This window comes from Durio zibethinus, chromosome 13 (assembly GCF_047325235.1).
Source record: "Durio zibethinus cultivar Kanyao isolate XHJ-2024 chromosome 13, ASM4732523v1, whole genome shotgun sequence".
NCBI lineage: Eukaryota > Viridiplantae > Streptophyta > Magnoliopsida > Malvales > Malvaceae > Durio > Durio zibethinus.
Genome location: NC_143174.1, coordinates 8,044,994 through 8,072,973, shown reverse-complemented (window position 1 = coordinate 8,072,973; position 27,980 = coordinate 8,044,994). Strand labels below are relative to the sequence as shown.

General features: G+C 30.2%; 1 pseudogene; it reads left to right on the top strand.

Moving 5' to 3' along the window:
* The first annotated feature begins 308 nt into the window (after positions 1 to 308).
* On the top strand, positions 309 to 27,517 carry LOC149515295 (uncharacterized; annotated as a pseudogene).
* Positions 27,518 to 27,980: the final 463 nt, after the last annotated feature.

Here is a 27,980-nt window from a genome sequence, read left to right as displayed (position 1 = left end):
TACAATATCTTCATACTTAACACTATAATCATCATTTTTTTTCTAATTTGCCATCATCATTTTGGACAAATTCCTCATATTGCTCTTTATTAACTTCCTTACTTAAATTCATAGAGTTTGAACTTATTTGATCTTTTAATAACTTCTTGTCCTTGATTATCCCTTCACCATTACCATATTCACCCATTTTTACGCAACCACCAATGTTGTTAGGCTCTCTTGCTATGTCATAAGAATTTGAAACCACATCACAATCAACATAGCTTTTTTCAATAGATTTATAGTTGATAATTCCTTACATTGGATCAATGGTAGGAATAACCAAAAACCACACACCTTTAAAGATTGCTTATCGTCAATTGAAAGGTAAGCTTGTACTGGTTTATCCCCTAACTCTTTGGCCTGATCATAGTTTGCCATTTTTATTAAATGATCCTTATGTGACAGCTTTTTCTCATTGTTTTGCCTTCTCCTTTTTGAATTCTTTTAAGGCATAAGCTTTTAGAATCTGATCTGGACTGATTTTGATAACTAAAGACCCTTTGTCTAATTAAACTTGTATATGATTATATAAAACACCATAAGAAATAGAAACCAAGCTCTTATTGACCTTTTCCCCACCAATCATACAAGAATCATCAATTTTTTTTATTTTAGGTTTTGACAAGCTCTTTTTATGGCTACTAGAGTCATCTACATTTTCCTACCACATACCTTTAACCACCTCTACATAAAATTTGTAATTGTTGAGACAGACCTTAGGCCTACTACTAGGTTCTCTAAACTTGGTAGTCCTTATATGTTAAATTTGGTTTAAAACATCAAATATTCCTTTAGCTTTAAAAATTCTAAGTTTATAAGTGCCAATCCAAATATTGTTCAAAGCTATAAGTAAATATTCAATATCCTTAACATTTCTAAAATTGATAAACCCATATGTTTGACCTCAAAATTTTTTTTTAGTAGGAATGTATACATTGACAATGTCACCATACCATTTGAATAGTTCCAAAAAAAATGAAAAGTACAACATAGATTAGGGAAGTTAGTTAAATGAAAAAGCCTTGAAATATCTTAACCATAGAAATTTGCATTAGATTGCTGGTGTTGCTGATCTCTCTAGTTTACAAATGCTATTTGAAAACTCTTTACATTTCCCTCCTAGATAGCATCTTTAGATTAAATTGTGTTTATACAAGAACAACCCCTGGACATATATTTTGACGGGACTAGTAATTAGACCAAAATTAGCTCTCCTATATTCAACTTTCAAATTAAAATATAATGGATTGGTGAAGGCAAAATGGCTCAGAAGCAGTTGGGGTACGAAAAAGTTAGGTTGTGTAGGTATGTGGCTATAATAAGTAATGTAAAGGGTCACTTTATAGCACTTGTCCATTTGAAACCTTTGAAACGGCCCTACCCTAAATGATATGATGCTAATGCTAGCTATGACTATCATGCTAGAAATATCAGTCACTCAACCAAGAATTGCCTTACCTTGAAATACAAGGTGCAACATCTGTTTAAGGTTAGTTTGTTGAATTCCAATGCTTCAAGAGGACCAAATATCAATGAAAATCTATTACTAAATCATGCTAGGGGAACAATCAATGCTTTAAATAATGACAAAGCCTATTACATCAAGAGAAGTGTCAATGATGTCAAGACTACTTTATACCAAAGCTTTGATGAAGGCTGACATGATTCATCTAATGCCTTTAAGTCACAAAGTTAACTGTGATAAACTTAATTTGAACCAATCTTGCAAGTATAAAAAAAAAAGCCTTGGGACATTCTATTCAGCATTGTGATGCCTTTTGACAAGTGTTACAAAAGATGATGGATGGTTCCCTAATTGAGTTTTATGAAGAACTTAAAAAAATTATGGTGAATGGGATAGTTGAAGAACCTTGCAAAGCCTTGGTCAAGCCTCTCGTTATCTATAGTAAGCCAATATAAAACCAAGAAAAGCTTGCTTTAAAGCCAACTCTGACAACCAAAGTCCTAAGTCATTTTCCATATCAAAGTAATAAAGTAGTACCATGAAAATACAACTACAACATGGTAACTTAAGGATTGGGTGATGATTAGACGTTAATTGATACTGCAAATATAACCAAAATATAAAGCATGACCAAAAATGGACAATGTTATTTGCCTAAAATGGTGGATAAAGCTAGAAAAGAAAAAGCAAAAGAAGGTGAAGAGGGTGATAAAAGCAATCTTGTGGAAGTTCCTATTAGGGGAATCAAAAAGCTAGTTGAGTAGATAAATTTATAAGTGCATAGGCCGTACAAGTAATAATAGTGACCTTTTGTCAAGATATTGTCTTATAAAGACTAAGTAAAGAATTTCTTAAGCTAAGTATCTATTATCATGCTACCTTTTTATAGTTGGCTCGATCACAAATTGAGCATGAAACCTAACTACAAAAATAAAAACAAATAAAGCATCAAAATGGAAACTAGTTAAAATAAAAGAATAAACAAAAACAATAGCTAAAATAAATAATAAAAAAATTATAAAATACAATAGCTAAACTAAATGAAAACATATTTGAAATGAAAATAATAGCCTAACTAATGAATAAAATGGAACTGAAGTAAAGATTGAAAGTAAAAAATGAAATTCAAAACACTAATGGAAAACTAAAGATAAAGTAACAATAATGAACATAAACCAATAATCAACTAAGAAAATTCTAACATTGATGTAATTCAACTACATGGATGTAAGTTGTAAAAGATAAAAGAAAATTAATACATGAACTAAGGAACAACAAATTTGAAATGAAATGTGAAGAGATCATCATAAGCTATAAGATGAAAGTAAAAATCATACCTTAAATGCAAAACTAGAGAAAAATGGTTTTTAAAAGAAATTTCTAACTTTAATTCTTGTCAAAATGTATGAATATGAATTGAACATTAAAAGAACAGTAAAAGAACTACATGAAAAAGTGAATTAAAGATCAAAACTAAAGAAAGTTTGCAAGATCTAACAAAAAGTAGCAGAAACCAAAACTAGTTTTGAAAGCTGGAAACTAATGATTTAAGAAAGAAAAATTAGATCTACAATTGCTTAGGGAATGAACTAAAACTAACCTAAAGTAAGAATTAACAAGTTTACTACAAAATCTAACAAGAAAATTGCAGCAAAAATAAGAAAAACAAGCTCAATGAAATAGCAAATCTAGATCTATTCAAAATAAAGAAAAATAGAACACTATCAACAAAATTCATCCAAATAGCTAACAAATCCAAGAATTAAATTGCAAAAAAAATGAAAATAAGCAAGTTAACAAGTAAATCTAAAAGATCAGAAGTTGGAATAATCAAAAAAATTGCCAAATGAGAGAAGAATTGTGCTCAAACTTAGAGATCATGCCTGCATTGCTCTAGATCTAGATTTCAACCTCAAATTACAAGAGTTAACTTTATTTATTAGGAATGAATTTGATACTGATTTTCTACTAAGTTAGACCCTAGTGAGCTATGAAATTGTGAAAAACATTGAAGCAAAAACAAGTACAAAACAATTGAGTTTTGATTAAAATATTGCCACTATGTCAAATACAAAAATGCAAAAACAGATTTGAGATCAGTGAAAAAACTTAAAGATTCAAGTAGGAAATCAATCAAATTTGCAAGTTTCATTGCCAAAATTGTAAAGAACACTAAAAAATACGTCAGGAAAGTGAAAATTACAACAAGAACAAATGAAAAAAATTGGAATTAAAACTGTTTGGCAAGTAAGAAAATGTAGGAAAGTAAAGTGCAAGACGATGTAAAATAAAGAAATTTAGAGAACATAAAATTTAAATCCTAATCTAAAGTCTCTTTAAAATGGCTGGCTCCATTATTAGGTGAGTGATGAATTAAGCCCCAAAAAATCTTTTAAAAAATTTAGGAAATGATAGGTCTTCTAGAGATTTCTTTGCTCTTTCCTCATCCTTGGTACACTATTGGATGTAGGCTTCTTTATTCTTCTTCAATTGCAAGCTTTCCTTTCATGTGTTTTTCCACTTCCAAAAGGTTAAAGTTATAGCCAATGAAAGCCCTCTAATATGCCATGTTATCACCTCTTAAAGTCTCTATTTGAATGCCAAAATAGGGTGCCAAACAAATGATTGCATGAACCATGCACCATACCAACAACATGCTTATTTCTTTCCTTATCTTTTGGTGACAACTTTATGCTTTTATTTTGCTACAAAATTCAAACCATAAACTGAATACATTTTTCTTTAAAAATTGCTAGAAAAATTATGGAAATAAGCTCAATAAATTCATAGAAAAAAAATAAAAAAACTCATTCAAAAGGCACTAGTAGCTTAATAACAATAGTTTAGGACATTTTCACAATTTGCACAAAAATCCTTCAAAATATATCTAAATTGACTGAAATTTCTCATTTTCTCCATTTTTACCCACACATGAGAAAAATGTGCATTTGAAAGTGTGGTTGAACAACTAAATAAGATATCTACAAGGATTTTGCTTCTCTCATTACTTTTTTCCTCGAAATCATACAAGAATGCATTACAAAAAGTGTTGAACTAAACTTATGTCTCTCACAGCATATCTATGGAAGTGGTTAGTAATATTGCTAAAAGTTTGGTGGTTTCCAACTATATAGCCTTTAATGATGATGAGATACCTCATGAATGATGAGAAAGCACAAAGGCCATTCACCTCACTACAAAATGCAAAAGTCATACGATTGCAAAGATTTTAATCAATAATGGCTCTTCAATTGATGTGATGCCTACCACTACTTTGGCTAAGCTACCAATTGACTCATTTTATATGAAAGTTAGCTACATAATAGTGAGAGCTTTTGATGGTTCTCAAAGGAAAGCATTGAGAGATATCAAAATATCACTATTAATTAGTCTTTATACTTTCAATGTCAAATTCCAAGTGATTGTTATCTCTCCAGCCTATAGTTGCCTACTAGGAAAACTATGGATTTACATGACAAGTGTTATCTCTTTCTCTTTGACCAAAAAGTCAAATTCATTATTGACATAATCATTACCCACTCCATATGTAAAAGCAACTAATGGAGCATTGGAGTATTTGTACAGATCTTTTAAAATAATCAATATAACATATGTAAGGGAAAGATCTAAGCTCTATGCCTCTTAGCTGTTTACAAGCACTAGTATGATCATTAAGCAAGTGATTAAAAAAGGTTGGCATCTTGGGAAGGGCTTAGATAAGAGTTGGTAAGGGATAAACCTACCTCTATTGATAACCAATAATAAAAATAAAAGTGGTTTAAGACATAAGCCAACAAAGTTAGACAAGATGATAAAGGTGAATGCCAGAAAGAAAAATAGGATAGCTGATCTTATGGGGTATGAACCTGAGGATGAAAAGTTGGTCATTCCCTATTTGTATAATACTTTTCATTCCAGAGGATGCATCTATCTTAAGTTATCTTAAGCTACTGATGAGATGTTGTATGGGATTTAAGAAAGATCTTTTCTGGGCTCTCTATTATGATGGTAAATGATAAACTATTGAAAATCAAGAAACAAAGCCATTTATGTATCTTACCTTGACAAGTACTGAAATGAAAAACTGAAAGATAACGAAGTTACCTGCTATCCTTGAACCTCTAAAAAGGTAATATAGTGAGTCAAACCCCAACTGTTAAACCTAAGCACTAGAGGTATCTTTTATGTTTGGGCTAATTTACTCATTATTATTCCAATAAAACAATTTGCATAATGCATTATCATTACATTTCCTTTTTCAATTTTTATTTTTTCATTCTTTTGCATATACACTTTCCTACATCTTCCAATTGTACTCATTTTTAAGTCTTCAAATAATGAATGTGAAGGAAATCATGGTAATAACCCAAGATTTAACTTTGAAAATTCTATTCATATTGATGAACTTGATATGAAAAAGCTTCAGATGACTATACTTTGCCTTATAAATTAATGAGATTAATGAAACAAGAAAACAAACCAATTAAGCCACATCAAAAAACTCCATAAATGGTTAATTGAGGGAAAAAAATAAGAAAAAGGTTAAAATTAGCATAACACTATCACCAATTGATAATAAAAGGTTAATAGATCTACTTCATAAGTATGTGGATGTATTTGCATGGTCTAATAAAAATATGCCAAGACTTAGTATTGATATAATAGTGCATAAACTACCATTGAAACTTGAATACAAGCTAATACAATAAAAGCTGAGATGAATGAAGCCTAAAGTGTTGTTGAAAATCAAAAAGGAAGTTAAAAAGTAGTATGATACTAGTTTTCTTGAAGTAGCCAAATATCCTGAATAGGTGGCTAACATAGTTCCAATTCTTAAAAGGGATGGAAAAGTCAAAATATGTGTAGATTAGTGAGATCTAACAAAGCAAGTCCTAAAGATAGCTTTTCACTGCTATATATTGACACACTTGTGAATAACACTACCAAGCATTCTATGTTCTCATTCATGAATGGTTTTTTAAGCTAAAATCAGATTAAGATCGGCTCTAAAGATATGGGAAAAAAATCACATTTGTAACAATGTTAGAAACATTCTATTACAAGGTAATGCTTTTTGACTTAAAGAATACTGGAGCTACATATTAAAAAGCAATGATAACTCACTTTCATGACATGATACATAATGAGATGGAGATATATGTGGATGATATAACTACCAAATCTCGATAAAGAAAGGATTTTGTCATTAATCTTAGAAAATTATTTGAAAGATTAAAAAAGTTTCAACTCAAGTTCAATCCTACTAAATGCACATTTGGTGCAAATTTTTGGAAACTGTTGACATTCACGGTTAGTGAAAGAGTGATAAAGGTGGATCCTAATAAAGTACATGCTATTCAAAATCTATCTTCTCCAAAAACACAAAAAGAAGTACGAGGCTCTCTTGGGAAATTAAACTACATTACTCATTTTATCTCTTAACTTACCTTGAAATATGATCATATTTTTAAACTACTTTACAAAAACAATCTAGGTGAGTGGAATAATGAATGTCAAATGGCTTTTGAAATAGTCAAAGAATACTTATCAAGCCTACCAGTAATGGTACCACAAGTCTTTAGGAAGCCATTAATATTGTATCTAACAGTGAATGAGAATTCTATGGGAAGTATATTAGGATAACATGATGAATCAAGCAAAAAAAAAAACCATCTACTATTTAAGCAAGAAATTCATTGATTATGAGTTAAGATATTTGCTCTTAGAAAAAAATATGTTATGCACTAGCCTGGATAACTCAAAAACTCAGGCAGTATATGTTATATCATACAACATGACTTATTGCAAAATTGTATCCTCTTAAGTATATTTTTTAGAAGTCTTCATTATATAGGAAACTTACTAGATGACAAGTTATACTATCAGAATATGACTTGTTTATGTAACTCAAAAATTGATTAAAGGAAATGCAATAGCTAAATTTTTAGCAAATCAAGTTGCTAATGTTTATGAGCTAATGAAGTTTGATTTCTCTAATGAAAATTTAATGACGTTGAAGAAGAGGTATCTGTAGAAAAGCTACGAAGATGTTTTTTTATAGGGCTTTAAATGGTCTTGGACATGAGATTAGGGCAATCTTGATCTCTTTAAAGAACCATTATTACCCAATCATTGCTAGATTGAATTTCAATCACACCAATAATGTGGTTGAATATTGAAGCAAGTGTAATAGGACTACAAACCACAACTGAGAAAAAAATTGAGGTCTTAAAAATGTATAAAGATTCATCTCTAGTAATTTATCAATTATGTAAGGAATAGGAGATAAAAAATACCAAGCTAGTTTGATATCAAAAATAAATCTCTCAATTGATCAAGCAACTTGTAAAGATCCAACTTGTAGCTGAAGCACTAGCTACATTGGCCGCTATGATGAAAGTAAATGTGAATTCTAAGATTCAACCCATCAAGCCAAAAGTAAAGACTCAACAACACATTGCTCAAGTATTGAAGAAAAAGTTTATGGGTGACCTTGGTACAATGACATCATGTAGTACCTGAACTGTCAATAATATCCTAAACATGCAACAAAAAATGAAAAAAAAAATTAAAAGAATGGTAGTAGGATTTTTCCTTAATAAAACAGTGTTATACAAAAGAAGTCAAGACCAAGAACTTCTAAGATGTGAAACTACCACTATAGCAAACAAAAAATACTTGAAGAAGTATATAATGGAGTCTGTGAAACCCATACCAATGGTCACATGATGGCTAAACAAATAATGAAAGAAGGATAATCTTGGCTATCAATGGTGGGTAATTGTATCAACTATGCAAAAATGTGCCACAAATGTCATATCTATACAAATAAGATTAATTCTTTTCCAACCAACTTGGTTGTTCTTGCACCTCCATGGCTATTCTCAATGTGACATATGGATGTGATTGGACCCATTATTCCAAAGGCTTTAAAGGGTGATCAATTTATTTTTATGATAATAGATTATTTCATAAATATACTAGTGTTACAAAGGCAATGATGTTCAAATTCTTAAAGAAAGAGATAATATATCAATATAAACTACTAGAAAGAATCAATTTTTATAATGCTAAGAACTTGAACATCAAGATGATGAAAGAAGTATATGCTCAGTTCAATATCAAACATCATATTTTCATACCTTATCAACTAAAGATAAATGGCATAGTAAAGGTTGCTAACAAGAATATCAAAAAGATTTTAGAAAAGAATATCGATACTTACAAGGATTGGCATGATCTTAGTGCGAAAATGCACTAAAGTTATTCTATTTTCACTAGTTTATGAAATAGAAGTAGTGTTGGCCATTGAAGTAGAGATTCTTTCCCTAAAAGTTCTAATGGATGCTAAATTAGAAAAGGCAGAATAGGTTAGAAATTGCTATAAACAACTGAACCTCATTGAGGAGAAAAGAATGATATCATTATGCCATGGTCTATTATATTAGAAAAGGATGATGAGAGTACATGATAAGAAGGTTCGTACTCGACAATTTTGAAAAGAAGAATTACTTTTGAAAAAGTTCTTTTCAAACTAGCGTAACAACCAAGGGAAGTGGACATTAAATTAAAAAGGCCTATATATGATGAAAAAAGCTTTTTTCTGGTAGGGCTTTAACATTGACAAAAATGGATAGGGATGAATTACTGAATCCAATCAACTCAGATACTATGAAAAAATATGTTGCTTAAAAAAAAGAAAAAAAACTCAAGGTGAAAATCCAAATAGGCAATTTAAGTAAAAAAGGGAACATATAAGTTGAAAATTTGACAAGGCTACTTACATGCAAGAAATGAGCAACATTCTAAAGATTTCACCACACAGGGTCAATGTTAGTTTTACAAAGCTTATCATGGTTAAGAACATTGATAGAATAGGCTTTGAGGAAAAAATATTGGATTAAAATGCTAAGGATTTTTAGAACATTCAATATTTGGATAGTTGATACCCATTCAATTATTAATTGATCATTGTCGTTTTATTTACCAAATTTGTTTCTTGTAATAAATGCCCTTTTAACTTTTCACATTATTTTATTTCTTTCCATTTTGATGATTGTATTATTTTTTTGTGATATTATAATAATGATGAGTAAATGAACAAAAATTCATAAAAGATCTCTATATTGCCTTAAAAGAAAATTGAGAATAATAAAGGCAATAAAGAATGACAAGAAAGCCTAGAAAAATGTCAATCCCTAGTGATTCAAAATAAAATTCTTGAGATCATATTGAAAATAAGTCTTTGGGGTTTGGATGATAACCCGTGTTGCAAACTACAAGTGTTGAAGAGTTAAAGAAAAAGAGAATATCTGAAAAGAGCTTTGGAAACCCTCTGATTTACCACAATTGAAAAGATAAATGAAATGAATTGCATTGCATTGCATTCACTACACTCAAGCATTAAATTTATTATGTATGTCTGAAAAAGAAGAAAAATTAAAGTTTGAGCTTTGAAATTGAGTTTGAGAATTTTGGAAAGACTTTTCATTCATTGCATGCATTCACTGTATATTTTTGGAAAGTAGGAAAGAGAAAGTAAAAGTTGAAATGATTTGGAAAAGAGTCATGGGAAACTAATCAATAATGATCTGGTTGAGTTAAAAAGAGTCACTTTAAAGTAAGTATTTTTAAAGTTTCAATACTTTTATTAAAGAGGAATTTTTTTTAAAGTAAGAATGATCTATAAGACCTCAGGGCATAATTTTAAAAATCCTAAGGAGCATTTTATTTTCTCGAAAGTTTCAAAGCCTCCAATTAGGGGGAGCATTTTATTTTTTCAAAAGTTTCAAAACTTTTGGTGGGGGGAGCATTTATTTTTCAAAGCTTCAAAGCCTTTGGTGGGGTGAGTGTTTTATTTTCTCAAAAGTTTTAAAGCCTAAAATGGGGGGAGCATTTATTTTTCAAAAGTTTCAAAGCCTCTAGTGGGAAGAGCATTTATTTACTCAAAGTTTTGAGGCTTCTATTGAGGTTGCAATTTTTCTTTTTTGATTTTTCTTAAGTTAAACAAAATGGATGTCATTTGTTTTTGTACAATTCTTGTTTCATAAAAAATGTGCAAATGGGGCAATTGTAAACACCCCATTTTGTACGAAGATTTTTTAAAAAATCATTGGGTTTTGAATTTTGATTTGGGTACAATTGGGCCTTACTACAAAAAGTGAATTTTAGGCCTAAAGATTAAAAGCAAAAAAATTTTAATTTTAATTTTAATTTTAATTTTGATTTTAATTTTGACGTTAATTTTAATTTTAATTTTGACTTTGATTCCAATTTTGATTTTGATTTTGATTCCAATTTTGATTTTGATTTTGATTTTATTTTTTGTTTTAGTTTTAAGTTTAGTCAAAGTCAAACTCAGAGAAAAAGTCAAGAAAAAAGAACAAAAAACTAAATGTGAGATTTTTGTAAAAAAGAAATTGGTAGATTTAAGTTTTGGGATCTTATTGAATGTTGAGAATCTAAGAACCAGTTGTTTATGGAAATTCTTAAGCTGCAATTCATTGAAAAATAAAACTTACAAAAAGATTAAATTTAGGCAAATTTTGCCAAGATTCATTAGGACTTGAATGTTTCTAAAGTAAAAAGGATTGAATCCCTATATAGTTTGTAATCATAGGGGACAAGCAATCAACAACAAGCAATATAGAAACAATTAAGCAATTTCAAAGTTATATATTATGGGTTCAATTTAAGAAATTTCAAAATTTGTTTTTGGGATTCTTTTCAAGTGGGTTTCTATTTTTGAAGTTTTTAGAAGAATATAGATTTTTTTTTAGGCTTTGGGAATTGAAATTGTTATGTTTTAGGATTATTTTGAACTTCTAGGTTTTGGGGAATTTGTTTGAATTTTTTAAATTTTTGGCTAGGTTTCTATTTGAATTTTGGGTTTTCTTTTAGTTGCTTTGAATTTTTTTGTGTGTTTTTGAACTTTTCGGTGAAATATACAATGGCCAAAAGGTTTTTATGATGGTCAGAATCTACATTGGTGAACCTTTTTGGAAAATTTTAAATTTTTTTATGATCGATTGAATTTTTCAACATCGAAATTTGAGTTTCTGGGTCGATTTTTGGGATTGGTTAAGTTTTTTGGGAAAAGGAAGAGAAAATGAAGTTAGAAAGAGTAGCAAGAAGTGAAGTTAGAGGAAAAAACTTGATTTTTGGCTTTTTTAATAGCATTAAAGCAACGCCATTTAGAAAGGGGTGGATCTACACTTTAATCCACTAACCGCATGACAACCTGACACAAATCGCAGGTTTTTCTTTTTTTTTTTTCCTTTTTTTTATTTTGATTTTGATTTTATTTTTTGTTTTTCTTTGTTTTATTTTTTCTATTCATTATTTTCTATTTTTTATTATTTTTTATTTTAATTATGTGATTGAATTTAAGGATAAGGAAAAAGGAAAAGAAAAGAAAAATTGGTGGGATTTTATGATTATGTTTTATGAATTTAATTTTTTTATATGGTACTTATTTTTGCAAGAATTTAATTTAATTGCATGAATAATATTAATATATTATATAATTGCATGATTATAAATATAATTGCACGATTATAAATATAATTGCATGATTATAAATATATTTGTATGATTATTAATATATTTGCATGATTTACTAGCATGATATTTTTGCATGATTTATTATTATATTTTTGATATGATTATTGCATGACTTGATATTTAGGCATGATTTTTAATAACATTTGTATATTTTTACTTGATTTTTGAATGATTTGCATAATAAAAAGCCATTTTTGATTAAGGTTTAAACAAATAACATGTGATTAATTTGGAACCAATTTTGAGCGTAATGGGGGTGCTAAAACCTTCTCTATATGTATTCGACTCCCAAACTTAGTTTTGTTGATATAGACTAAAATCTATTCATTTTAGGGACCTTTAGTTTATACTTAGGATAACTTTAAAAATGACATATTCAAATAAGTGGCAAATCACACTTAATTAAAAATGATTAATAGTGTCTCCATATTTTTGCATCTAATGAGTAGATTCTTGAATCTAAATGTTATGATAGATTACTTAGGAAACTCAAGTTATTAGGATGTTTGCCTAGATTATCTAACGAACGAAGGTTGGACTAAGATAGATTTTGTTATGTTTTTGTATATTAAAATCTTTAGCTTACATTTTCTCTTGTTATCTAATCAATGTTTGTTTGAAATTTTAGGTTATCTCATTTGTTGATTTTCAATTATTCATGCCAAAAATATACTCTTCCCTATGTTTTCTTTTTAGTTAAAACCATGAGTGACCACAAACATTTATCTGTTTTAGTTATTGGTTTAACATGCTATAGGTATTGGAAAAGGAAAAAGAGATTGAAAAGGGGAAGTTGAAAAATTATTCAAAAGGACTGGGGTAGGCAAAATCTTTAAAAAGGTTAGATACAAAAGCAAAAAATATCCCTAATCTTTATGTAGAAGGTATGGATTAAATTGATTTGATTTCTTCTAACATGTTTTTTCATTACAATATCATTTTTTATGTACAAATTGTTGCATGAACACTTATCGAAAGATGTATTTACAAATTTCAAGCCTTTTTGCGAGAGAGTGGAGATTGCTTTGTTTTTTAACAGTAAAGTAGCTTTATCTATTTTAGCTTTACATTCTTTATATATTTACAAATTTAAAAAGATACGTATTGTTTGTGTAAAAGAGTGAAGATTGCTTTGTTTCTAAATAGCAAAATAGCTTATCTTAGCTTTATTTCCTTTATATTTGCCTTTAGTGATCTCAACCTCTTAATCTTATGACCATTTGAAATTTCAAAGAATGAAACAAAAAAAAAATTTCACTGAATTAGTAACACAAGTCTACTTTCATTAGTCTAGACTTAATGCCAAAGACTATAATGCACTTTTATGGTAATTCTATTTCATTTTTCCCCTCTTGTTGGTCAATTTTAAACTTTTATTTTGATGAGTTTGAATTAAAATAGTTTTCTTCCTTGTCATCAATGTACTAGTATGTCTTTTGCTTTTAGTTGATGGTGTGTTTTAAAGTATATCATGTTTTAGTTTTCAATTTGTGGAATAAGTAGTTATGCTTGCCACTATTTTCCAACATGAGCTCCTGAAATAATGTTAGCCATGAAAACTATTTGTATTTTAATAATTCTAATTCCTAGGTTAGGTTCCAAATGATAAACAAAATAAAATTTAGTAAAAAGGAAAATGATAATGATGTAATAATTCTATTACCTAAAGTTTTTTAATTCAATCTTTTAGGAATGTATGTATGGGTAAGGGTGATGACGGTTTGGATTAGATCAAATTGGATTCAACTTGGTTTGATTTTTTAAAACATGTATAGAATTATGAATTTTTAAAATATAATCCAAATTCGAATTGAATTTCTATATAATTTGATTAAAACCAAATTTTTTTTATTCAATTGATTAGTTTTTTAAATTTAAATTTTTTCATTTTTATATATTATTTTAATATGATTTTTAATATATTAAAATAGATTTAAGTATAAAATAATTATCTTATTTTCTAAAAATTTAAAATATGTATAAAAACTAATAAAAATATATAATTCAATTCGATTTTTTTTTTTTGGATTTTCTCTTCTCAATTCTAACCTAATATATACATTTAACATCTAAACTTAATCAAAATCAAATAAAAAAAATCCAATTCAAATCGACCCGAACACTACAATTTTAAATCAGTTTTTTATTTTCTTAATTGTTTTTCTCATTCCTATGCATGGCACATATGTTTGTGTTTTCACATGCACGGTATAATTAATGCAAAATCTTGGCACTTAAAATTTTGGGATATAATTTGCTACATTAATGTAATTCCATTTTTTTGGAGTTGTATACTAATGCTTCTATTGTTGAATTATTTGGACATCTTTACTTAGTAGTTGTATCATTAAGATGCTAGACATTGATGCTAATAATGCATAATTCTATATGGCAAACTTGTACTTGAAAATTTTATTATCCTAATGCTTTTCATTTGATATTTTTTGTCCTTTGAATTGTGAGAATTAGGATACGTGTTATTAGTCATCCCAAGCATTATTACCTTTACATGAAATTAGTGTGAATCATTGTTTGGTTTGCTTAGAGGAATAAGAATAACTTACTAATGTAAATTTCATATACTCATAATCTTATAATTCAATGCTTTATTTTATTTTATTATAATTCTTTAATTGTTCTCTTATATAGATTAAATTGATCAAATATTAATATTGACCTAAAATGAAGCATGAACATCTTTCTAATATATACCTTACTATTAAAGTTATCCTCAACTCTTAAATTCTCCAATTTGATGGCCACGTCACTATTATCTTTTAAAAGAAGTTGATGAGTGATTTGAGACCAAAGGCTTATGTTAAATTATTATAGAAAGTTCTAGACTTTTTAACTATTCGTCCTATCTCAAACAATACTTAGAATTTGTCAACAAAAAAAAAAATCCCATACCTACTAGATCTAGATATCACATAAAACTCAGGCAAGAAACAAGATCTAGTTTTTTAAACCTAAAATTCAGCATCAACGTTGACAACAATGGGTTTAGCAAGTTCTGGGCCAAGTTAATCGGGTTTGAAAAGAAAAGAAAAGAAAGACACTTTAGAGGGTTGTAGTGAGAGAAAGGGGAAGGAAGAGAAGAAAAGAGAGAGCTAAACATTGGGCTTCTACCATTTATAAAAAACAACAACATTTCAACTGAAAAAGATGAGGGTCTGCGTGCTACTCAAGAACTTGAAACTGCGATTTGCGTGCCTTCACCAACCCTATGTAATTTTTACATTTTTTAATTATTTTTTTAATTATCATTTTAGATTTTTTATTTGTTTTGGTTCAGTTCATGTGAAAATTGGGATTTTTTATGGTTAGGTTTCCTAGCTTTTCTGTTTCACGTATTTTTCTTTATTTCCCTTTTATAAAATTTTTGCATGTGAAGTTTGCATCCATTGCATGTTGTTTTAATGTTAGGTGATGGCTGATTGAATGTTCTTTTATTATTCTAGGTTGTTATTGGAATAGATGTTGTTGTGTCTAACTTTTATGGATTAGATAAAACTTATGATGTAAACTTCAAGGAAGAGGTAAACTGTTTATATATGAATACATGAAATACCGAATCATTGTGTCTTTATGAGATCTGTTTATATATGATTTTTGTTTTATTATATCTTTATTTTCATTGTTGAAAAACTGAGAAGTATGTCTGAAAGTGAAACAATTTTCAAACAAATTGGTAAAGCTTATTAGACCACCCCAAGGATTCAATAAAATTTTGATATAGAGCTTTTCAATGTACATTTCTAATCCTTGCCACTGGCCCACAATTTTTTTATGGCATTGAAAATAAAATCTACATTTTTAATCCATTTACACTTTATATGGCAGTTGAAGCTGAGAATCCGTACTTTAGATTAGGTTACAACATCTTAAGAGCATTTGCTACAATCAACCACCTGTATTTCTAGGTATCTAACCTCCCAAATTGGTACTTCATGTACTTTGTGCTATTATAATGTTTGTTAGATATAGTTATGTACAATTTGAAAAAGAAGGCAATTTAACTATTTCAATCATTGCAGGCTTACTACTTGGCTGTGTCTTTTCCCATTGAAAAAGCTACCACCAAGAAGATAACCACTTTGAATGATAGAGTGATCATCTCAAAACTTTTAAAGTATTTGGTTAGAGGTATATATTTGCTAGATTTATTTGGTTCAAATTTATGGTGTCAGAGTTTTAAAAAAAGGATTTGGGTTGTGCTACAGTAATGAAAATTATGTATATTGTTTTGTGAGTAAAAACTTTTTAGCTAAAGAAATATGGAAGAAAACAATAGAAGTAATTTCTAATACTAGATTCTTTAGAATCATAAAGCTCAACTTATTGAAAGTTTAAAACTATTGCAAGAAATTAGTGGAAAGAAAGGGTTTCTTTGAAGAATAAATGACTTTAACACTATTAATGTGCTTACATTTTCCCAATTTTAAATCCATAAAAAACAAGTAATTATTCTCTACTGTAATGTTGTTGCCATAGTTAACTTTTTCATAGGATTTTCATTTTTATTCTGTACATAAAACATGTGTTTGGGATCAATAAATTTGTTTCATGGTAGTTACAAATTTATTAGGATCAATAAATCCAATAAAGGTTGGTGTACTTTGACTAATAAAATCATATTGCATAAGAGCTTTGAGCTTTTATTTCTATGATTGTGGCATCAAGTCCAGTAAGCATGATTTGTGCATATCCATTTTTTAAACATCCACTGAAATAGAAAACAAATGACTATTGGATTACACAAATGATTCCTTTCTAAGTTTTTTCTCCATTTTATCTTTCCATAGTCTTCTAGACTTTTAAGGATTTATAAAAACCATAAGACTTCCTGAATCCATGTATTGAATCCATTTTCATCCATGAGACTTTCCATCATTTTGTATGCCAATTACCAAGTACAATAGTTTATTTGAACATTCCACTATTTATAACTAGAAAAGTTGGGCAAATGACATTATAAGCAATACTAGACTTAATTTAAGCACTGATAATTGTTTATCTTTTCATATTTAAGCATTAGGCACATGATTGCTACTTTATTCCCCTTACAAAGATGATTTGGAATGTTTAATCTAGTTGCAAAGTTCAAAACTTAAAATGTTGGATAAACTTTAAAACCATTCAAAATGCAGGTGCTGTTATGTAGCAAGGAAATGTAACAATGTGAGTGGTGCAAGGTGATATAACATTGCTCAGATATCACAAATTATGTTAGATATTTTTTCATTTCTCTTATTTTGTATGCTATGGTGTAATTTTTAGGTTTCCAATAGGACATCATCAAGTACACAGGAATTATCTATTCGGAGTTATTAAATTTACAAAATCTCCAACATAACAATTTATAATGTGTTTCTTTAATTTTAATCTAAATGGTATAATTTAATATTTCTTTGAAAACTTTTCCTTTTCTTCTTCCTTCTTTGTTGAGAAATTAGATTTGTCCATTTCTTTGCGATGATCTGCATAAATAAAAAAAATGTTATTTATTGTCATTTTTTAATTAGAGACATGTAGATTAATGTCATGCCTCAATTATACTTGGTTAAGGTTTTAGAGATTAAGAAAAGAATTGAAAAGACTAAAAAAAGAACAGATAAGAATTGAGGAGACTAAAAAGAGAATAGAGAGAGGTTCAAAGGAGAAATTATTTTTCCATTCATGAAAATCAATTACAGCCATAAATTATGTAAATAAAGATATTGTGAAACTACCATGCAAACTATAAAAAATACAAATTTGTAGAGTATTACTAGCCAATAGATTAATAACTAACCCTAATCCCAATATATTAATAACTGACATCACCATCTTTTGCCAAAGTCTTGATCATGCCACTATTGTTTTTTTCCATCCAGTACATCATAATATCTTCTCCATCACTATATCCTTGTTCCTAAGGATCAAAATCTGAAAACTGTGACTTCAATACTATATAGTCTTCTAAGTTGCATTATCAGGCTCTAAATTCAACCATACCATAAGGAGTTGTGTGACAACTTTATTGTGCCTCTTAACTATTCATTTATCAATCACAACAGTAGGATACACAAGCGTTTATCCATCTTCATTAGTTTATGGTAGAGCTAGGTTGGGAACTACCTTGTTTTCTAACCTTTTTTTAACAAACCGACATGAAACATTGGATGAAGCTTAAAAGTAGGAGGTAACTGCAATTTATAAGCAATTGAACCAATTTTTGCTAATATAAGATAAGGATCATAATATCTAGATGAAAGTTTTAAACTCTTTTGAAGTGCCAAAGAGGTTTATTTGTAGGGTTGAAATTTTAAATAGACTTTCATCTCCCACCTAAAACTCTCTTTTACTTATTTTCCTATCAACATACAATTTCATCCTCTATTGATCTTTATTCAATTGATTAACCATCAACCTACTGACTTGTTCTCTATCTTTTAGTAAGTCCTTCACATTCACCACTTTTGCTTAACTATTTGCATCCCATACTAAGGCTGGTGCTGTATAGCCATACAATGCTTGAAAGAGAGGCATTCCCAAAGAAGTGTGATAGCTTGTATTATACCACCATTTGGCAAACGATAGCCATCGAACCTAACTTTTAGGCTTGAAAAAACACATACACCATAAATACTATTTAAAACACTGATTAACCCTTTCGATTTACTCATCAAATCTAGATGATATGTTGTACTCAGATAAACATGGTTCTCAATAATTTCATCAACTCTTACTAAAATAAAATAGTGAAAACTGGATCCCTATCAAAAATAGCAATTTTAAGAGTCCTATGTAGTTTATGAACTTGGTTAAGATATATTTTAGTTACTTCCATAGCTATAAAATGATGGGACAAAAGAAAAAAGTGACTATATTTAGTGAATTTATCCACTATCACCATAATATAACTAAATTTTTTAGATAAGGGCAACCCTACAACAAAATCCATATTGATTACATCCCAAGCTTACTGTGGCATAAGAATTTGCTACAAAAGATTAGGATAACGAACATGTTCATATTTGTTCCTTTAATAGTTATCACATTGTTGGATATACTCACGAACTTGTTTCTTTATCTCAAACCAATAAAAATTCAATTTAAGTCAGTGGTAGGTGGCTTGAATTACTAAATGCCCCTTTGAGGTGAATCATGTAAGGCTTGTAAAATTTTTTCCCTTAACTGCCTATTTTTACCTGCATACACGTACCCCTTAAATCTTAAAACTTTATTATTGATTGAATAGTGAAAATTATCAAAAAGATGGATGATAGAAGCCTTAATTTACTCTTGTGCCAGTTTATCACCATTATAGCTATACTTGATCTCTTTTACCCACTCTGGTATAAATATAATGGATTGTAAGCTATAGTTTTGTGCTTCCTTGTCATGTTGCATAGATAAGGCATCTGCTGCTATATTCAACTTGCCATTTCTATATTGTATAGAGTAATCTAGCCCAAGTAATTTGATTAGTCCTTTTTTTTTAAAAGGTGGTGGTCAACTTCTACTTAAGTAAATGTTTTAAGGTTTCATGATCTGTCTTGATAATTAATGGTTGTCCTTCCAAGTAGTGTTTTCATTTTGTTACTGCTATTAGCATGGTTATATACTCCTTTTTATAAATAAAAAGGTCTTTATATCTAATACCTAGAGTCTTGCTTAAGTAAGCTATTAGCTTTCTATTTTGGGAAAAAACACCTTCTATCCGATTGTTGCTAGCATCAATTTCAAATATAAAAGGTTTATTAAAATCAAGCAATGCTAAGACAAGGGCAAAACACATGGCCTCCTTGAGTCGATTGAAAGCTAATATTGTTGTAGGTGTCTACTTAAACCCATTTTTTTATAAGCATATCTGTCAATGGCTTATTGATCTCCCCTTAGCTTTTTATAGATTTCTTGTAATATCCAATCAATCCAAGAAATCCCCTCAAAGACTTAAGGCTCTTAGGCTGTGGCCAATTTTGTATTGCTTTTATCTCAATCGGATCGGTAGATACTATTTCAGCTGGTAAGGCTAGTGAGCCTTGAACTTTAGTAATAGCTTATAAGCAAGCTAAGTTACACCAACTAGCTTTGAAAGTTGAATACAAAAGAAATAGACCACTTACTAAACCTAGTTCCACAAATATCACCTATATTCCTTTCAAAAACCCTTATAACCCCTGGTCCCAACCATAAAAAGTCAACCCAATACAACATCAACTACACAGAAGCAAACTCTCTTAGAGCAAAGAAAATTACAGAACCTATGCTTTAAATGTGGTGAAAAATTCTTTCCTGGCCACATCACCACATTTGTAAGAACAAAAAATTAAACTCCATCATGGTGGAGAAATTTTTAGAAAAAAAAGACGGATGATGAGGAACCAGTTGACAATAGTCACGATATCCATAATGGAGTAGACCAAGCGGATGGTAATTTAGAAATCTCTATTAATGCTCTGATACCAATTTGTCACGACTTAATTGTGACTTGGTTAGGGTTTTAGAGATTAAGAAGAGAATAAGGGAGAATTGAAAAGACTAAAGAGAGAACAAAAAAGAATTAAGGACACTAAGAAAAAAATAGAGAGGGATTCAAAGGATAAATTATCTTTCCATTCATGAAAATCAGTTACAGCCATAAATTATTTAAATAAAACTATTGTGGAACTATCGTGCGAATTGTAAAATATATAAATTTGCAGAGTATTACTAGCCAATAAATTAATAACTGACCCCAACTCCAATATATTAATAATTGACATCACCATCTTCTGCCAAAGTCTTACTCATACCACTATTACTTTTTTTCCATCAAGTTCATCACAACTAACTGTGAACATAAATAGGAAAATAAAATTCAATCAATTTATGTTTTAAGTTAATTAGAACGTGTAGTAATTTAGAAATAGAGTATGGAACGGTGGACCTATGGTTCCTTGAAATGTTGCAATTATAGATAAAAGCACTATGACATTGGTAGTTTTTATTGTTGTTTGGAACTGATGTTTACTATTGATATGTGTCAAGTGTTTTGCCATTTTTTAAGATGATCAATTTCTTTTTTAGTTGTTTTTTTATCCAGTTTAACTTGCTTCATCATTAATTATAAGGAATCAATTAATTTTTTTTTTGCTTTGTATTTGATTTTGTAAAGAGCCTGAGATTGTATTAGTATTCATTAGATGGAGATTTAGCTAGACAATGGTTTGGTGGAATAAGCTTTTTAAACCTAGCTCGCTCATATACTTATATGATAAAGTGTGTTAACTCTATAAATTTTATATTACATCAACATTGTCATTTTTATTTTCAACCGTTAAACTTATCATGGTTTAATATAAACAATATGATCTTTGACAGCTTGAGGTTCTATTTCAGTCTATGTCACTATCTAACATGTGGGACATTTCATAGTAGCAATAGGTTTGTTTTTGCAGCACCACACCACGATTTAAAAGCATAGACTAAGAAGGTTGAAGTTTCAATGATCTCATGTACTGCCTTTCATTTTTTTGGGAAACACCATGTTCAAATTGTTTTTCCACAACAACATACTATGAGTGAGGATCTCAATGGTTAAGAAGTATGATTGCTTGACAAACTCCTATTTGTCCATTGTGAAGTAGTGATGCCAGCTTAATTCCATGCTAAACACAATGGTTATGCATATGATGCTGCTCCTTGATGGTAAGGCTTGCTTTACTTTTTCCATTGTTTTTTTAATTTCTTTTTAGTGGAGCTATAAATTACTCTTTGCCCGGAGGCTTTCGAAGAATCTGAAATCATATGATAAACAATGTGAAACAACAATTCATGTGGTTTTCTTTCATGCTTGCTTAGACTATGGTTTTAATTTATGTGTTTTTTGAACAATTTATTATGGTGACTAACCATTTTGATATGCTTGCTAGAAAAGCTGAATTATGAAACTGATTTATGTTTGTTTTGTGAACTATTTAAGCATTATGACTCAATATAAAATGACATTTTTCAAAATAAAATGATTCACCTGGGAAGCGCAATTGTTGGTGTGGTGTGTTTGGAGCTAGATTCCATCATCAAATTAGGGGATATCCCATACCTAGATCTAAAAAAATACAAAGTCAAGCATCAGTTCATTCTTGATAAGTTATAAATTCTGTCCCCTAATCTGGGGATGTTCAGTATGTTACTCATTTTATCTTTTCCTTTTATTTTCTTCATGTAATGCCAATTTTTTTTATATATATTTGTGAAATTCTATTGACTTTTTTTAGCTTGAATCTTTATTGTGTATTAGAAATGAATGCACTAAAAAATAAAGATCTAAAGATTCTTAAGATGACAAGGATAAATAATAAACTATGTTTTTTTGTAATTAAGTTATAAATTTCTTTTTTATTCTATCTACTTACAGTTCTATTTTCTTTTAATATCTTATGTTTGTTTATATTTATTGGGCTTGAAGCAATAAACACAATAATGCATAAGCATATATCGTAATAAACCCACAACAACAAATAACAATCAATAATAAAAAATACAAAAAAAATAAAGCACACTAAGATTTACGTTAAAAACCCTTCAGTGTAGAGAAAAAAATCACAGACCACTAAAAAAATCTCTACTATCAAATAATGGATATATAAAGTTCTTCTCTAGCTAAAACTAGAGCCAATCAACAACTAGAGAAAGATAACTAGAGAAATCTCACCAAATAGGTGACTCAATAAATACACCTTAGATTTGTTTCTAAAAAGCTTCAAACCCAATCGTCATCATTCAGAATGTAGAACTCTGAATCATAAACTTATTGACAAAGTTTTAGATCAATCGGACCACAGATCGACTTCCGTTCAACTAATTATCCCTTCTCTTTTTTTTTTCGTAGCTTTTTTTCTTTTCTCTTCTTGGTTTTGCAACACTACCTTAAAACAATCCCACCTCTTTTTATTAAGTAGCTAGGGCTCTGTGTAAAAAGAAAGACCAAGGCTTATCACCTTTGATTGGTCCAAAACCAATTAAATGGGGCTGGACCCCATTTTCCTAACAATTTCCCCTTCCAGCCCTATTAGGAGGAGATTCATCACCATAGCAATTTCATTTGAAACTTATCTTGGCCAAGGAGCTCATTTTGGTCAAGTTACTACAGAGTTCAAGCTTCTCCCTAAGAAGTGTCTTAATCAACATATCTATTATATTCTTATCAGTATAGACTTTCTTCAATAGTATCTGTTGTTCCTCAATCACTAAATGTAACTAATGATATCTAACATCAATGTGCTTTGTTCTAGCATGGTACATGGCATTCTTACTCAAATCTAAAGCACTTTGGCTATCACAAAACACCATATACTCTTTCTGATTCAACTCCAATTCAAGAAAAAAATGTTTCATCCAAAGCATTTTTTTACCTGCTTCGGTTGCTACAATATACCCAGTCTTTGTAGTTGACAAAGTAACATACTTTTGTAACTTAGACTGCTAAGACACAGCTCTTCCTGTAAAAATGAATAAATACCCTGAAGTAGATTTTTTACCATCAAGATCACCTGCCATGTTAGCATCAGTAAACTCTTCTAAAACTAGTTATGAAACTCCATAACTCAAGCATATTTTTGAGGTGTCCCTCAAATATCTGAAATTTATTTCATTGCTTCCCAGTGAACCTTTCTTGAATTAGAAAGAAATCTACTCACTATATCAACTGCATGAGCAATGTCAGGCCATGTACAAACCATAAGATACATTAAAGAACTGACTGTAAAAGAATAAGAAATACTAGACATAGCTAGTTGTTTTTCCTTAGACACTGGATAAGATTTTTTACTGAGATGAAAATTGTTGACAAGTGGACTACTAACTGATTTAGCATGTTGCATGTTTAATCTACTAAGTACTCGTTTAACATACTTTTCTTATGACAACCATAGCTTTTCAGCTCTCCTATCTAGGATAATATTCATACCGAGAATCTGCTTTATTTGACCTAAATCCTTCATATCAAAAGACTTAGACAATTGCTCTTTCAACCTGCAAACCATACCAACATCTTGTTTTACAATTAACATATCATCAACATCTAATAAGAGAATAATGAAGTTACCATCAGAGAATTTTTTTACATACATACAAGGGTCCGCTGCCGTTCTTTTATAGTTGTGACTCACCATAAAAGGATCAAACTTCTTGTATCATTGTTGTGGAGCTTGTTTTAAGCCATATAAGTTTTTCTTCAATTTGTAAACTAAGTGCTCTTTCCCTTTCACTTCAAACCCGATCTTTACCGTTCAAAATGTAGAACTCTTAATCATAAATCTGTTAACAAAGTTTCAGCTCAATCAGACCACGGATCGACTTCCGTTCAATTAACTGTCCATTCTCCTTTTCTTCTCAATTTTTCCTAGCTTTTTTTCTTTTACTTCTTGGTTTTACAACACCACCTTAAAATAATCCCACCTCTATTTGTTAAATAGCTAAGACTCTTTGTAAAAAAAAGATCAAGACCCATGGCCTTTGATTGGTCTAAAACTAATTACATGGAGCTGGACCTCATTTTCCTAACAATATTAACTAAAAATTATTCTTTCAACTGCACTAAATTTATGGAACACCATTGAAGGGACTGCTGATTTGCACTAAAGTCATTGATCGATGGTAAAAAATTTTCAGGTTCCAATCATGCCTTTGGTGGCTGCTGTTGTCATTCCAACACGGCCGTTAAGGTTCAAAGGTGTATAGGAATTATCAGACACAGCGTAGGTTAGCAGACTCTGCTGTCGCCGCTGAAGAACTCTGGTATGTTCATAAAATCTTTCTTTGTTTTTTTTTTTAATTATTTTTTTAATATTATAAAAGTCTTATATTTCTTGGGTTATAAGTATTTTTTTTTCAGGTGGCTGGTTTTAGATTATGCAAGGCTTAATGACAGCACAATTTCTTTTTTACTTATTTGAAACTAGAAATTGCTGCTTCAAGGTGGAATTGTGTTAGCTTAAATGTTTCTGAGGCTTTTTCTTTTCTTTTTCTTCATTATTTTTATTAAAAAACCATTATTTTAAAAGCTAGGACTTTCTTGATTTTCCATGTTTTGTCCGTTTTTCTTTTAATTTTTACAAATTATTATTTTATTTATTTATTTGCATAAATAATTAGCTTTGGAATTTTGGCAAGTTGGGAAAAGATTGTGCATAAGCACAAAAATTGGCTTTTCAACATTGGATTGAAGCTGTAATTTACTCTTCTTAATCCTTTCGCTTGAATCAAAAAAATAATTTCATTTCAAACGGTAGAGTGGTTGCATTGTGTGCTGTTGAATCTGTGACGAAATAGAGGACCGCCATGCATGCTGTTCTTCGGAATTGGTAAGCTTGGTAGTTGATGTCCCGCCATTTTTGTGGTTGCATATTTTAATTGAGAACAAAGACTGCTTCTAGAAGTTTTTAAATTCAAGTTTTTTGGGGTTGCATGCTTTTAATTGAGAACAGATCTGGCAACTGCGCATTTGAGAATAGTGATACTTTTGGGATAACTTGAATAAGGATGGTTCGAGGTTGAGTGGGGTCGGTTTTATTGGCACAATAATTGTCCATAGAAATTACAAAAATGCGCAAGGATTTGGAGCAGAAAGCGAAGATTTTGTCCACAATGCTAAGGAAATCTAAGTTGGATACGTCCGAGAAGCAGTTGTTTTTGAAAGAAGTTAAAGTATCAAAGGCAAAGAAGAAGCAAGTTGAACTAGGATGGTGGAGGGCAGTCTCTGAGTCTAGACATGAGAGACATTCGTTGAAGGGTATTTTTGCTAACCAAGCCGATTCAAAATTGGATGTTTCCTTGGGTGTCAAAGAGGTGTCAAACTCTAGTAAAACCAGATCGCAGCCGACTGATATTATTTTGGAATATGACCATTCAGAGTTTAAAATAGATCCAGAAGTATTTTCTCCTCTTCCTGATTATCATTCTCTGGAAGGGAGTGAGGACTTGGGTAAGAACAATTTCTTTATAATTCTCGTGATTACTAAGCATTGTGTATGAATAGTATATGGAATCCAATCAAATGCTTAATGTGTTAAGATCATTATCATTTCTGTATTAGATTTTCTTTTCTTGTTTTGTGTTTTTATTCCTTTTCTGTCCTTGCATTTAAAGTAGTGACAGCTGATGTCAAGAGATTGAAAGGTTGGGTTCGAGCAGCAGCACAAAAATATGAAACTGTAATTGAGAAGAGGCACCATTTGGAACTGGATGCTTTTGTAGAACAAATGAGATTGAAAGATGCGAAGTTAAGAGGCTTTTCATTGGCGTCTGCTGAGTATGGAACTAGAATCCAAACAGCTGCTGTCCCATGTTGAAGGACTAAACCAGGATGTGTCACAGCTCAATCAGGACAATATGAAATTGGAGGCCTTGCCACTGGAGAGAGAAGAAGAATTGGATTCCTTGAGGGAGCAGTTTGCATCACAATTAAAGCCTCTGAGTTGTCAGAAGAACAACCTGTTAAATTTATCTTTGCATGATCCAGTATTATCACATGATTCCTTTTGGCCAAAACTCAATATTATATAGAAAAAGTCTACTGTGGAGCAAGAAACAAAAACAGCTTTGCTAGATAAGTCTCAAGAAAGACATGCCAAGAAAGAAGAGGCAATCCCATCTTTCAACGAGTCCAAGAACATCAGATTGATAGTCCAATCACTTGAAAAGGAGTTTGAAGAAGAGAGAATATCCCAACCCAGATCCAATTCAGAGCGAAACTAATGAATCAATAATAGTCGATTATATTGACAAGTCAGCATTAGCTGGCCAGTACTTAAGTACAAGCTCTTGGAGTTTCGTACAAGATCAAAAGGCTGAAGCAACAACTTCTCATGGTTGAAAGACTAACAAGAAAGCAAGAAAGTGGAGATGATATAAAAGGCAGTGACAATGGGATAAAAGGTTTCTATTGTTGATACCTTTGCTAAATAAACAAGTCAGCCTCTACCAGTCCTTTCAAGGGAAGACTGATGATCTCTGTAAGCGGATGGTAAGCAAATTACCTAATTTCTAATTTATTGGCTTCCACTGATATCAATGTTTTTCACTGGTGATCAGCAACTTTTATCCATGCAAATTTTTTAACTTTTTCTTCTTTGTTTGTTGTTAACTGGAATTTTCAGCATGACGATGATCTAGACACGATTCAAGAAGATTGTAGTACTACAAAAAGTACTCTGGAGCATTTCCTTAAGGAGACATTCCAGCTGTAGAGATACATGGTTACAACAGGTCAAAAGTTGATGGAAATTCAATCTAAAAAAGCCATTCGGTTTATTGGGGTGGAGCTAGACAAGACAGCCACCTTTGACTTGAAGCGCGTCTCTGATAATATAAGATCTTTATTTCAGGATGTTCAAAGAGGCCTTGAGGTTTGAATAGCTCGAATCATTGGAGATCTTGAAGGGGACATTGGGTTGTGAAGGAATGATAAATTTTAGGTAGTAGGAATAATATAGGACCTATAATACCAAGATGAAGCGCAATTATATTAAGATTAATTAAAAAAAATTATAAATATATAAGAAAAAATCCCTCGGCGGAGCGAGATCAGTAAATCTAGTGAAATATTAAAACATACCCTTAATTCTTGGATTAGATTGCATGAATCAAAAATAAGTTCATACAAATGTTTTTATCATATCAAAATTTGGCAAAACATAAAAGATAATAAAATTCACAAACGAAAAGATAAAAAAGAAATGAAACGAAAATTAAACCACGATTATTATTATTATTAGAACTAGATCACTGAAGGTGCATTTGGATACCATCGTAACCCCAATGCGACGGTATCCAAGCAGTTTTTGTTTTTAATTGCATTGTGGCGTGCATTTGAATAGCACCATATGGTGCAGTTAAAGTCTCTCAATCTCACTGTCTTTCTTGCCGGAGACTAGAAGGAAAA